A 14564-nucleotide genomic window follows, 5' to 3' on the forward strand; every position below is an offset into this window, starting at 1 on the left:
AATAGAAATAGATTGAGTTTTAACCTGTTTACAATATACAAGCTTAGAAAAAGTACTACCAAAACATCATTACTTCAACATTCGGAGAGCTCAGCGTAGCTTCAAGTAAGAAATCATTCAAGGCCTAAAACCCATGTTGTGAGTTGTAGAGTGTCCCAAATATCAACAAATTCTCCAGTCCACATGTTGTTATATTGGTAGCCCCTGCAGGTATACAGGGAGTATGAATACACGCCGACCACTAAGCACCTGCTCACATCTGCCTCTGTGGAGACCCAAAAACATTGAGAGGATTTCACTTTGACTGGCCTGTCTGAGTAAATAAACTCTCCAGAAGCAACCGGAATATGGGAAAAGTCCAGGGAGGTCCACGATTCAGTTCATGTGCTTGTGATTAACTTTTTCACTTGCAAAGCACGTCATTTTCAAAGGTGCACTGTGAAACTTTTTTGGTGAAGGGTCCGCTACCTACTCGTCTCCATAGATTTTATTGCTTTGCTCGGCACCGGGGAAGTCAAATGAAAATGGAAATCGCACGTCAAAGTTCTTGTAGAGGTGCAAATGCATGGAACAGTCAAATAAAAGTGAAAAAAATACATAGCACACTTAGATGACTGATGCTTTTTTTTAATTCTTAAATAACATTTTGGCAAAAAAGCCTTCTTTTTTTTTGCTTTGGACCACAGGGACAGGGGAAGTAACAAAAGAACCAAGATGTAAAATGGTACAACTAAAGTTACAATTTATTTAAAAGAAATGTTGAGGTAAAACTAACAAAAAGAGGAGACCATTTACAAGAGAGGTAAGAAAAGAGGCTCTAAACAGTGTAGTTAAACATATAACCAAAAGTAAGCTGACAAAACTAAAGTATATAAATTAGAATAACTGAAAAACAAACTAGTGTCAGAACTAATTCACACAGAACTTGTTTCAAAGTGTAATGATTCAGGCTTAGTAACTACTTAATTACTACCTGAATTAGCACTTAACTTGCACTTAATTCACCTGTGCTGTAAATAGTAACTCAGTACTTCTTATTTACTCATGAACTAACCATTTGCATGTTTACAAATGCATATTTAAGTACACATTTGAGCATTTATTAATGATTAGTAAGCTATGAGAGAATGATTTACTAATAATGCAATGCAATGATAATTCAGGCAGAATCAGAATCATTATTAATTAAGTCTGTTTTCATGTTTTATTAAGGCTAAATAAGGTGTAGTTATTATAAAGTGTTACCATATACAACATTGTACATACAACATATACAAAACTATACATGAGACAATGCAAATGTGGCATATTATCCCATGCGTTCGATTTTCTTCTGACTCTCACTTGGACCTCGGATTTGACGTCACCTTCGAGCTTGAAGTGTATCATTATGTTTCATGTGTCTCCTTAGCAACCTTAGGGACGTTAATGCTGTTAAATCAAGCATTTGTTCAATATTGGCTTCACCACAACAATGACTACCAAACCCATACGCATTGATACAGACATGGTAAGGTATCGCAGTAATATGAGTGACTGAAATTGTCATTTAAACCACCAAAGCGTCCAAACACAATGAAAACACTTCATATTTTGGGTTACGGTTAGTGGACACATCCATCTTAGATTCTGACTTGGAATCTATACTTTTTCCGCTACTGAAAAGGGGTGTGTCATGTGTGTCATGTGTGTCACATGTGTCGCTGGGCAGCTTCCTGGGAAAACCAATTCAGAAGGATAATCGAACGCAGAGTGTTTACAGACAGATCAGCAACCAGGAGTGACAAGGGGGTGGGTCATTTTATAGATGTGGCAGCTGCAGGTGAAGACCCAGGATTGGCCAGGCTCTAGAGCAATACACCAATCAGCAGACAGGACTCAGGAGCCAATCAGGTGCCAGGGGGAAACCAGGGCACCAATCACAGCAGAGGTTTGGCAGATCAAGGCTCTCATATACAAACAGGGATCAGCAGCAGGGATTTGACAAATATGCTCTCTTCACGCCTACGTCACAAACCAGTAAGACGTTGGCTAAAATGTGCTGACAACTTCTGGTGTAGTTTCCGACACTGGACTCGCTGGCTGACTGTGAAAAAACCCATTGAAGTAAGTAAATTGACTGCATACGTATGTGCTTTTTGGAATAATCTTGAATTTTGTGCCCTCCTCTCTTCTAATCGCATGTACCCAGTGCGCTCAGAGTTGTGTGTCAGTGAGGAAATTATGAAAACTGAGGCATCATATGAGGTAACTGTTGAGTAGCCAAGCATAACGGAATGCTAAAATGGCATGTAGATGAAGAAAACTGGGACATTTTCTCATTTTTCCTAGATTTTGTCAGACTTATTACCGCGAACAGAGCCTGCTGGAAGTTGTCATCGCGTGTTTCCAAACGTCTTCCTTGTTTGTGACGTAAGCGCAGTGTTGGGAAGGTTACTTTTAAAATGTATTCCCCTACAGATTACAGATTACATACCCTAAAATGTAGTTTCTAATGTAATCCATGAAATTACTTAAAGTGAGTAACGTAATCTGAATACTTTGGATTACTTGATATTGTCATGCTTTTTAAAAATACATAAATGTAACAACCACATCCTGAAAATTCATGTTTGTTCTTTTCAAATTGGCAAGTCTCCATGAATAGGCAGTTGTTTGCTGTAGAGAAGCAAACATAAGATAATTCTTCTTAAAGACAATAAAAAGCCCAGTCTTTCCTTAACGATATTAAAAAATATTATTAATAGAGAAATTATTTTTATATGAGATCACTGCTGCCTTAAAGTATGTCCACCTACTGTTACCTGTCATATTGTTTAGACCTGGTTTAGTCCTGGGTTTAGTCCTGGGTTTAGTCCTGTTTTAGTCCTGGTTTAGTCCTAGTTTAGACCTGGTTTGGACCTGGTTTAGTCCTGGTTTAGTCCTGGTTTTAGTCCTGGTTTTAATCCTGGTTTAGTCCTGATTTTAGTCCTGATTTTAATCCTGGTTTAGTCCTGGTTTAGTTCTGGTTTTAGTCCTGATTTTAATCCTGGTTTAGATCTGGTTTTAGTCCTGATTTTAATCCTTGTTTAGTCCTGGTTTAGTCCTGGTTTTAGTCCTGGTTTTAGTTCTGGTTTTAATCCTGGTTTAGTCCTGGTTTAAGTCCTGATTTTAATCCTGGTTTAGTCCTGGTTTTAGACCTGGTTTAGACCTGGTTTAGTCCTGGTTTAGTCCTGGTTTTAGTCCTGGTTTTAGTCCTGGTTTAGTCCTGGTTTAGTCCTGGTTTTAGTCCTGATTTTAATCCTGGTTTAGTCCTGGTTTAGTCCTGGTTTTAGTCCTGATTTTAATCCTGGTTTAGTCCTGGTTTATTTCTGGTTTTAGTCCTGATTTTAATCCTGGTTTAGTTCTGGTTTTAGTTCTGGTTTTAGTCCTGGTTTAGTCCTGGTTTAGTTCTGGTTTTAGTCCTGGTTTTAGTCCTGATTTTAATCCTGGTTTTAGTTTTGGTTTTAGTCCTGGTTTAGCCCAAAATGTGAAAACAGGAAAATACTGCCATGTAATCCATTTATTTCAACAAAGTAACTGTAATCCAATTACCACTCACAGAAACAGTAACTGTAACTGAATACAGTTACTCATAATTTGTACTCTGATTACGTAACGCCAGTACATGTAATCTGTTACTCCCCAACACTGCGTAAACTTGAATAAAGCCTTTTCAGTACAGATGTTTTAATTGTTTAAAAACACAATAATTCCATCTGTGAATAGGGGCGACTCTCCACAGATCTGAACTGTAATGTAACCTGCTTGTTTCCCTTTCGATGTGGGATTACTGAGGAGCATTCTCGACAAAGCAGTGACATTCCCAACAACATTTCCAGGTGGCGAATCCTCTGCTTGAAATTTTACGCAGTGCACCTTTAATATACATGATATTTTTCCGTCTTTTGTGCATCAGAGACGGGGTGGGTGTGTGTTTATTTAGCTCGATGGCCTAACGTGTGTGGAGTAGATGTGAGCAGAGCAGGAGGCTGTCACCACAATGGTTCTTGGCAGGAGTGAGTGATACTGGCTCCAAAGCACTTCCTATTCAATGTTTGACTTACAATCCAGGCCTGTCTAAAATGTTTACTAGTGGAGAGGAGTTTCAAGTTCACTGCCGGTCACTTTTTTCTACTTATGAAATACTATTTGGCTAATCTAGAAAGTTGTTGACTGGTTGATTTGTTGCATTTGCATTCAAATTTTGTCATATTTACATTTTGAAGAACACATCTGCATTAAAGGTTGTATAGAGGATTTTTTTAAGGGAAGAGAAATACAGCGACAGTCCTTGTGCGCGTTCAGAATTACTGTTGAAGTTTCCTGTCTAGAAGTAATTCAGCGACCGACGCGTCAGTTTTTAGACCCTTCGTCTGCTTCGGTCGCGCCATCGCTGGACGAGATCTCCAAGAATCACCTCAGTTTGGCTTTGCTCCTTTTCCTCTTCTCTTCTTCTTTCAGCGACCTCAAAAACGGACTTTCTTTTGCGGCGAACCGGTCGTGGATTCTCGTCCGCCGTCGCGACAAACTTTGTGCGAAATGCGAGGAAGCGACAGTTTGAAAAAGCCTCTAAGAACCGCTGCGTAAACCACGTAATCCCCGCACTCCGACGAGTCAGTTACACTAGGGAGTTTGATTGACAACCTAACAGCCAATAGAAAATGAGGGAGCCTCGTTTTCTATTGGCTGATGTTTATCTGGCCTCAACACGTCCACAGTTGATAGATTTTCATTCTTTTTTTTTTTTGTTCGTCATAATTACAAAGCTGCTGCGTCTCTGTAATGGTATTTTAATCTTTCACTGACAGTTTGAAACTAAAAAAAATCCTCCATACAACCTTTAAAGTGGCATTAATTCTGTGTTTTTTGTCACCTTGGGGTAAGTTCTAGTATTTCACATTGTCACATTTAAAGGACTGATCTATGTTATAATGCTGTTTCCTCATCATAAACAGACCAGGAGTTGTGTTTTGTTTAATTCACACATTTTATCACACAAACCCTGCATATTTGGACCGAGTTCTTGCCTCAAACAGTAAACAATCATTATAACATGGCTAAAAAAAATCACAAAAGTCAAGTTTTGTGCAATATAGGGACCTTTAAAATAATGTCTAAATTTGAAAAATACTGTATACTTTCTAAACTTCATCTCCGGTTCCAATGAGGCTTAGTTATTGGAGCTCCCTCTACTGTCAGCAGTGGGAATTAAGAATCAAAAAGTAAACAAATGTATTCCATTATTCCCTGTGAATGGTTTCCTAATAGAGGCATATGTTTGTTGTGGATAAGGTTTGATTTACGGCCTTATAAACAGTGCAGAAGAAGTCCAGAGTTTTATCTATGAAAACTGGCCAAATGTGAAATGTAAGAAGTTTTTTTGAATTCTCAGAGAAGTGAACCTTGAATTAATGAAGTGTGAATGAAATAAAAACAACTCCAGGTATCTTTTTTGATAAGGGACAACAATGGATTAAAAAAAAAAAGTAAATTTTGTCCAATGTGTACACTTTAAAGATGCACTGCGTGTCTTTTTGGTAGTGTGATCAAACATCTGCTTGTCTGCTTGAACGATGTTACTTCACTCTGTGTATCTAGCATTTATTTTATTAGATGTGCTTTTATTACTAAGAAATAACTTGAATAATAACATGAATTCTTACTGTGATTGGTCGTCTCTCCACAGATCTGACCTGTAACTTGGCCTTGTGATGCCGCCTGCTTGTCTCCATGGAAACAAAGCCAAACTGTGGATCACTCCATGCAAAGCAGTTTCTTAAAACATCTCTGTGGAGACAATAAAATCATATACACTCCACCAGAAAAGTTACGGTGTGCACTTCTAAACACGTTATAATGTCCCTTTTCAAAAACACAGTTTGTTTCACACATTTCAGCATCTGTCATCTATAATAGTCTGCAAAGAGCATGTCAAATGAATGAGACCTTTAAGATCAGTTTGGATCAGGTCGTATTACAGTTACAATTATGCTAACAGGTGTCTTTTTAAAGACAATCTTATAAAAATGATGTCAGCTAAGCCATTATAATTGAACCTATGCTCCAAACAGACATTTCCTCAAACACGTTTTTCATTTTAAGAGGATTTTCGACGAGCAGAAAGCACCAGAGCGCTTGTCTCATGGCGTGGGCGTTAATAGTGCCTTCTATACATGTCATTCAAGCAGAACTGGGTAAGGCTTGATTGTATGCCTCCGTTGTTTCATTATAATTGAATTGCTGGAAGGTTTCCTGGAGTGAGGCGTATCGTTTGGTGCTAATTATCTAAGAGTGTACAAAAGTTTGGTTATTTGTACTGAAATTAGAAGCACTTTGTATTCCCAATGGGGTTTATTTAGGAGAACTTTTCTCTCTGAAAAATCCAAGGGCAACTGCATTAGTTTTATGCAAATATGTTTTAATCTTTCAGTCTTTGCTCCATTAAAATTGTAAGCACAAAGCGTATTTTAAATGAAGCCTAGTGAGCAGAGATTCAGTTGTTCCATGATTATGTAACTTCAAAAACTGTAAAGTATATGGCAGGATACTACTGCGTATTCAAGCTCAAGCAGAAAACACTTCACTTTGTAATGTGATGAAAGTCCTCCATCGTATTTTTAAACTCCATACACCTTCACTATTATCATTTAGATAATTTAAAGATTAAGTTGAAGGGACAATTCGGAATTTTGGACATAGGACCTCCTTCCTAGTGACCCAGAGTGTTGGAGACATGTGGAGACACTTTTTTAAAATATTCCATCCAGTCCTTGTATTTGCAGAGGTCGCTGGTGCTAGGCTAGTGCATGTCAATGGCCTTTGTTATCCTGCCACTAAAAACAGTCTTACCCACTCCACAAAACACCCAAAGCAAATCTATTATTACACCAGACTGTCGATGTGAATGTCTGTGTCGGTAGAATAACCTTAGAAGTAAAACCAACCTTGCATTTGAAGGATTTATGTCTGAGCAGCAGCAATGAGTTGTACTTCCTGATAGAAAGTTTGGCAGCAGCGGACTGATATATGAGAAAATAGTCCCTCAACGTGTGACGATTCATGCGATGCAAGCAGTGGTGTAGTGGTAATATTTTTTAAGTGAGGGTATGCGATTCGTGACTGAACCAGGAAGGAGGATTACACCAGGTCAAAACCAGGACTAAACCAGGACTAATCTTGGACTTGAGAGAGAGTGAGAGAACCCTGAGCCCACCCACGGAGCAAAGCGCAATCGGGTGGCGGCTGCGCTTAGCTCCATGAGGGTCAGAGCTCTGCGCCGGTCCTTTCGCCTGTGGTCACCTAACTGTCTATGCGGGTGCACCTCTGGGCCCATCCCGACACTTAATCCTGGTTTAGTTCTGGTTTAGATCTGTTTTAGTCCTGGGATCAGTCCTGGTTCCCTCATGTCACAGGTCACTTAGGACAGTACTGCAGATATCATGAGCCTATGCAGATTGTTTTCGCCATTGCAGTTGCTCCACTTTGACATTTAGGTTGTAACTATTTTATATTTGTTATTTTTATATCTCATGTCGGGAGAAGTGGGTGGACGGTGAACCCCCACGTACCACGTTCGCTCCACCCCTGGATGCAAGGTTAGTTTTATTTCAAACATTATTGTATCACAGACATTTACATCGACGGTCTGGCGTAATAATAGATTTTCTTCTGGTGTTTTGTGAAGTGGGTAAGATAACTATGGCCATTGACATACACTAGCCTAGCACCGGCGACCTCTGCAAATACAAGGACTGGATGGCATACATTAAAAAGCGTCTCCACACGTCTCCAACACTCTGGCTCACTAGGAATGAGGTCCTATGTCCAAACTTCCAAACTGTCCTTTTAACTTCAAAACTACCACTTCATAACGTCACAAGCTGGAACAGAGCATTTTGAGCTTTGGAGCTGTAGACAGAGTAATAATAAAGAGTTAATCAAATATGTGTAAATGAAACAAAACACAACTGTGAGTATGTTTTTGACAATTATAAATAGGCTAAAACCTCACAAGAGTCCATTTTGCATAATGTAGAACCTTTAACATGAGTCCAGCCTTTATTCCATTGTTGAAACAGTTACAGTGGTGTCTATGTGTCAGATTCTTTCTAATAAATGCCATTCTTTTTTTTTACACTATAGCTGTGTGTGTGATTCGCATAGTGACTCCATAAGAGCTTCTCCCATTGTTGTAAATAGGCCACTGAGTAACTTCGCACATGTCTCCAGCGCAGCCACACTCTATATGCAAAGCAGAGCCAACCGCCGCGTTAAAGGAGCCTGTGCCAAGTGATTATATTTGTAATTTAATTTCCTTAGTTACACAGCGATAAGACCAGTTGGCCGGGGAAGAATAGAGTGATGAGAATAGGGCTGTTGCTCCATTGTCTGCGCTGAGATGTCCAAGTCCACTCCACTTACAAAGAAGACAGTGACGGGATGTAGGATTCAAAAGTTCAAATAGTGGGATGAGTACTTTTTGACTCTTTGGTGACCCCTGCTGGTGACGTCTACATATCATCCTCCTGTCAGCCAATCACTGCCTGTACTGTTTTCTCCTTTTTACCTGTCATGGCTCTGGCTATAGTCTTATAAATACACCGTCTACAAATAGTCACCCTATTTCTTCTACTGTATGCGCCTCGCCTGGGATCCAGAATACACTTTTATACTTTAAGAAGATGTGAGTCTGGTCACTGGTGAATCTCCTTGACTTTAGATTGTTGTGGCTGACAGGTAGATTTGACTAGCCAGGCTGGCGCCACCTAGTGCCTCCGTTCAATTTCATCTCTCTCCAGTGACTAGGTCAGGAATGGGAATACACTAGACAGTTTGCAAAAACCCCGGAAGATGTAGATCAGGTACCGGCCAATCAGCGAAGAAATGTGAAGTCCTTTTGTGGTACAGTACAATAAACAAAGCGGCCGAATTGGATGTAGACGAAGACATACATTCTGTGTTGGCAACAAATCCCGAGATCGAGGATTTAAAGCCGGAGCAAAGAGAATGTTTGGTGAATTTTATCAAGGGGAAAGACAATATTGCTCTTCTTTCTACGGGATTTGGCGCAATACATATGTCACAACCAAGTAGCAGCGATTGGTTAAATAAAAAAAGTACCTTTCTACAGTCGAGTGGACGAATCCTATTGCCGTGTGTGTGAAACCGGCTGATGAATCAGATTAAGATTTGACAGGTAGCCAGGTAGAATTAAGGACATGGTCGATCCGTAACAAACAAATATTGTCTTGAAAGGAAAAAAAAAAAAAGAAAAACAAAGAAAAAAACATTGATTTCTGTGGAATAAATGAGTAAAGTAACATGCTGTTCAAGGTGCACTGTGTAACATTTCTAGAGGAGGGTCTGCTACCTGCTTGTCTCCAAGGAAATGTTATTGCTTTGTCTAGAATGTCCCACAGTAGTTATGTAACGATAACTGAAATATTGTGATATGTTATCGTCAAAGGTCTCTCAATAACACCGTGGGCTGTCACAAAATATCAAATCTCAAGTTTCTCTGCTTAAATTCATTGTTAAAAAACAGCGAGAACTACACATACCATGATCCTTTGCTCTGTGTCAGCCCAATCTACATGTTGAAATAATTGTTATTAAGCACTTTTAAATCTTAATTGTTTGAATTATGATGAGAGAAAAGTAGCATACTCAAAATGTTGTCAGCCTCCACAAAATATCACAATAAATAAGTACAGTGAGATGTATATCGAGAAAGTAACTTATCAAGAGATTTGGATATCGTTACATCCCTATTCCAAAGTATAGATTAAACCTATTATATCTAATTGAGAAAAGGAGGCCAAAGCACTACACTACATTACAATTCAGATCTGTGGAGAGTCTCCCCTATTCACAAAAGGAATTATTGTTTTTTTGAGCAATAGAAACACTCATTATGAATAGATATGTTTAATGTCAGACCATGGAAGATTCCAGGCAAAACAATAACATCTCCATCTAATCTGAGTTGAGAGAAGGGTGAATTTTGAGCTACTTTTGTTTCATATGCATTACTGAAATAAACAAATTGGATTGCATGCACGAGTTTGAATCTGGCTTAACCACACGCTTTGACAAAACTTTACAAAGACGAGTAAATCTGGAGCTGGTCTATGATTTCAGAAGGCATCATTGACAGGTGGATTAACCAGTCAGAGAGACGCATGGTTTGTTCGCTTCAAAAACAAAGATGGTTGTGGAAAAAAGACAACGTTAAATACTGAGAAACTGCTTGCATTTTTGCAGGACCAACCATCGAAACATTGAAGAATTGTGAAAAAAACAATTACCTCAACTTCAGGACAAAACTTGACACAATCCATTTTCTTCTGCTTTGTCTTTCCTTTTTCTGCCTCATTAGAATATATTCTTTTAAAAATGCCATAACAGCTGCAGTTTGTCTTATCGTTCTTATCAGTTGAGAGATGCCAAATACTCCTAATGTTTTAAGTACAGACATGAGTGGGGTTAAGATTCGTCTATGGGGCAGGGTCGTGCGCATTTGTAAAGTCTAAACAAAAGCAGATGATGATACTTGATGAAACAAAGATAAGATCAGATTTATTATTCTGTTTGGGTCTCAGAGTGTCCTTGTGCCCCTGATACCCTTTTTTGACATTTAAATTCTACAACAAGGAAACACCAGAAACAAGCTTTTTACAAGACTGGCAATGCATTCTCAAAACAAAAAGGTCACCTGGCATCTTCTCAGAGTGTTTATTTTGACAAGAAATTCTAATTTGTACTTTTAGTCCTATTTTTATTTTTTTTTTTGTTGTGTTTTGTTACTAAAATAATTTTAAAATTTTTTGTCAGCATTTAATCAGCTAATTCTTTTTAGTTTTAGTAAAATGGCAGAAAATACATGTTTTGTGTAAATATATTGCAATGTTTTGTGTAAAGACATGTTCCTTGGACGTTGAGTTTGTCTCTGGTCTGGTTTGGTAGCCAGGTTGGCGCCACCTAGTGCCTCCACTCAATTTCATTTCTCTCCAGCGACTAGGTCAGGAATCAGAATACACTATGTTTTGCAAGAACCTCGGAAGTTGTAGACCCACGCACAGGCCAAGCACGACAGTAAAAAAAAAGCGGTCGAGATGGATGTAGATGAAACCATGATTCCTGAGATCAAGGATTTTAAATCAGACCAAAGAGAATGTTTGGTGAATTTGATCAAGGGGAAAGACGTTATTGCCCTACAGTACGGGGTTGGTGTGCAGTTGATTATACAAGAAAGAAGAAGAAACAAAACTAAACAAAACAAAACAATAAACAAGATAAGGAAAAGCTTGATACACTAGTTAGCCCCGTTAGCGTCACGATCAAATAGCAGCGATTGGTTCAATTAAAAAGTACCCATCTATTTTTATTTATTTTTTATTTATTTATTTGAGACTGGAACAGCGCACAATTTTTACATTACCCTTAACTGGAGCGATGCATTGTACCAGGTTGTAGCATCAGTGCTAATTTCCACCTGTAGTCCCTGGGCAGATTGATTGATTGATTGTATTTAACTGAACTTAACTATCAACTGTTCTTCCTGGAAACCTGTGTAGCACATCTTAATGCTGCGAGGTCACACGGTTTCCATGAAGTGAAACCGGTTGATGAATCAGGTACCGTTTTGGAGCTCTGTCAATGAAAAGTCGAACCTGGATCTAGAATACACTTGTTCCATTTCTTCATTTACAGATTTTTATTTTTTCTAATTTGACAAAAATATCAGTATCAGTATTTGCTACGCTGTTGTCTGCTAAAAACTGTAGTTATAGTCTATGACACTAGTGGATCATTATGTTATAATTTGGGCATTTTAAATCACAATATTCATCTACAACAACTTAATTAAAGAGACAAGCCTGCTGATTTCAGAGTTACAAAACTGTGGCGCCCAATGGGAACTCAACAAAGAGATGGAACCTCCTATGGATAGCTGCAGATCACACTAGCAAACTGCAGATTTTTTTTTCTTATATTTGTTCCAAAATTACTACACAACGCTGCTGAATCCTACATGTATCACCGATTAAGAAAATAATAGAGCTGTGGGCGTTTGCTGATGGCGGTGAAAATGGGTTGATCGGCAAAATAGCGTCTTGAAAATAAGCGATTAAAGATTTCTCAAACATGTGTGAATCACTCCAAATACAACTTCAAGAGGGGGAAACTATAACATGGTTAAAACAGATTTTGCAAAACAGATCTGCTTTACTTTCAATCAACAAAATATCTTCCTACAAAGATGCAAATGATTTTAGTTTTATTCATTATGATCACTTTTATTTCCTTTTTTTTTTTCGTTTTGGTCCTCGAAATTATAACACTGACACAATTTTTAGTCGACAAACGCAGTGATGGCGCTGAGGGGCTGATTGAGGATTCTGATCTGGTCTGAAAGTGTCCTCTCCTCCTCGTATCCTCACCTGACCCGTCCCTCCCTCTCACAGAAGAATGGAGCACTTTCACATTTTCAAAAGACCGGTCATTTACACTGATGGAAGGACTCAGATGGTCAAACTCCTTTAGAGATACAGAGATGTAGGATTGGACAGATGAAAAGGCTATGAGTACATTTCTGAAACCTATTATCTTTACTTGAGGAAATTTGAGAGGACGTAAAACGGTGATTAAGACTGAATTGGTATTGGTTTCCGTGGCAATGGACTGTTAAATTTAGTAATTATGGGAGTGTTTGCTAATATTAGTAATTTTGATAAAACTGGTGGCAGCTATTATCACCTAATTAGTGTCAAGATCTTAAGAGTCTTAGGATTATCATATATATAAATTAGCAAATACTCCCTAATTTAATCAAAATAAATCTGCCCACCTTAAAAAAAAATTTAATAAAATATTGTCTGTTATCAATGTAATGATTTTAAAAAGCCCATATTACGCTATTTTCTCACCTGTTATCGTGTTTTTTCCTCTTCGCAAACATACCCAGAATTGTGTTTGGTTTCATTCACACATTGAAAAGGAAAAAACACTCTGTTCCACCTTGTGATGTCATGTGGTAATACAGGAAGTGCTCCACTGTGTTTTGAAACTCCATCTTCAGTAGAATTATTTGGATAATTTCAGTTCTGGGATTGCTCTACGAAACAAAAGGTAAAAGGTAGCTGAAAACGTATCTAAAATCTATCGCTTCATGACATCACAAGGTGGAACAGAGCATTTTGAGCTTTGAAGATGTAGACAGACTAATAATAAAGGGCTGAACAAAATGTGAATGAAACAAAACACAACACCAATTTAGGGCTGTTACGACATCCAAGTGTCATGATACGATATCGTCACAGTCTGAACCTCACGATACGATATTTATTGCAATATCATGGGAAAGCTCACGATATGGTGTAGAGGCTCACGATTTGGGATATAAAGATATCCAAACCTCTCGATACGATATTTTCACGATATACATCTCACGGTACGATATTTATTGCGATATTTTGCGGAGGTTAACAAAACTGTGAATATGCTACTTTTTTCCTCTTAAAATGCCTTGACAAGACTTAATCCAAAGAACTAAGACTTAAAAGTGCTTAGAACTGTGATTTCTTCTTGTAGTCTACCTTGAAATAGAGCAAAGGATCATGGTCTATGTAGTTCCCTCTGTCTTTTTTTTAGCTACTGCTGCACCATAACTCTTAATTTAAGCAAAGAGACTTGTGATTCGATATATTGTGATGGTCCACGATATTTCTGTGAGAACTTTGACTATACAATATCACAATATTTTGAGGTTATAACTTAAATCCCACAACAGCCAAATTTGCAAAATATAGGACCTTTAATGGTTTTGACATCCATAATTCTACATTTTACACTTTACATCTTAAAAATATATTTCAAGGAACATTTCGTCAAAACTATTGAGCTTCACCTTCTTTTAAAATCTGAAACCATTACAAATACTCCTCGAAAAGTACTTATATATTCTCAGGCACTGGTTGGGAAACACTGGTAGTAGTAGTAGTAGTAGTAGTAGTAGTAGTAGTTATTGTTGAAATAGCATGGTTTAGTTACACAGAATACAGGAGTAATACTTATAATACTTCAATATTTTAATACCCTAACTGTATTTGTGTACTACTTACGTATGTAGTAATAGTATTTCAGTATTTCAACTGTGTACTTTGATTTTAGTTCAGGTTTTGTGTTCGTCTTGTCATACTTGTAAAGTCAAAAATGCAAAAACAACCACACCTTGTACCCAGATGAAAGCCCTACACAAACCTCTTTACCTGGAATTAGATGTAACTCTAGCACCACCACATGGCCAAAGAGTGCATAGCCACATTTGTAAGATATCTTTTTTGTTTTTATTCCAAATTTGAAGCCCAGAAAAATATGATTAAGAATGCTGCAGCTTGGCACCAGTTTATTTATTAATTTAAGTGAATGAGACAAACAAGAGCAGAGTGTATTGGGGAGAGTTGGAACATGAGCAGAAAGCTGAATTATACAGGGACATTTCTGTGTAATCAGAATCAATTATTCTAAGTACAAAGCTTTGG

The sequence above is a fragment of the Boleophthalmus pectinirostris genome, unplaced genomic scaffold (genome assembly GCF_026225935.1).
Source record: "Boleophthalmus pectinirostris isolate CB_2022bp ecotype Guang Dong unplaced genomic scaffold, ASM2622593v1 HiC_scaffold_2, whole genome shotgun sequence".
Taxonomy (NCBI): Eukaryota; Metazoa; Chordata; class Actinopteri; order Gobiiformes; family Gobiidae; genus Boleophthalmus; species Boleophthalmus pectinirostris.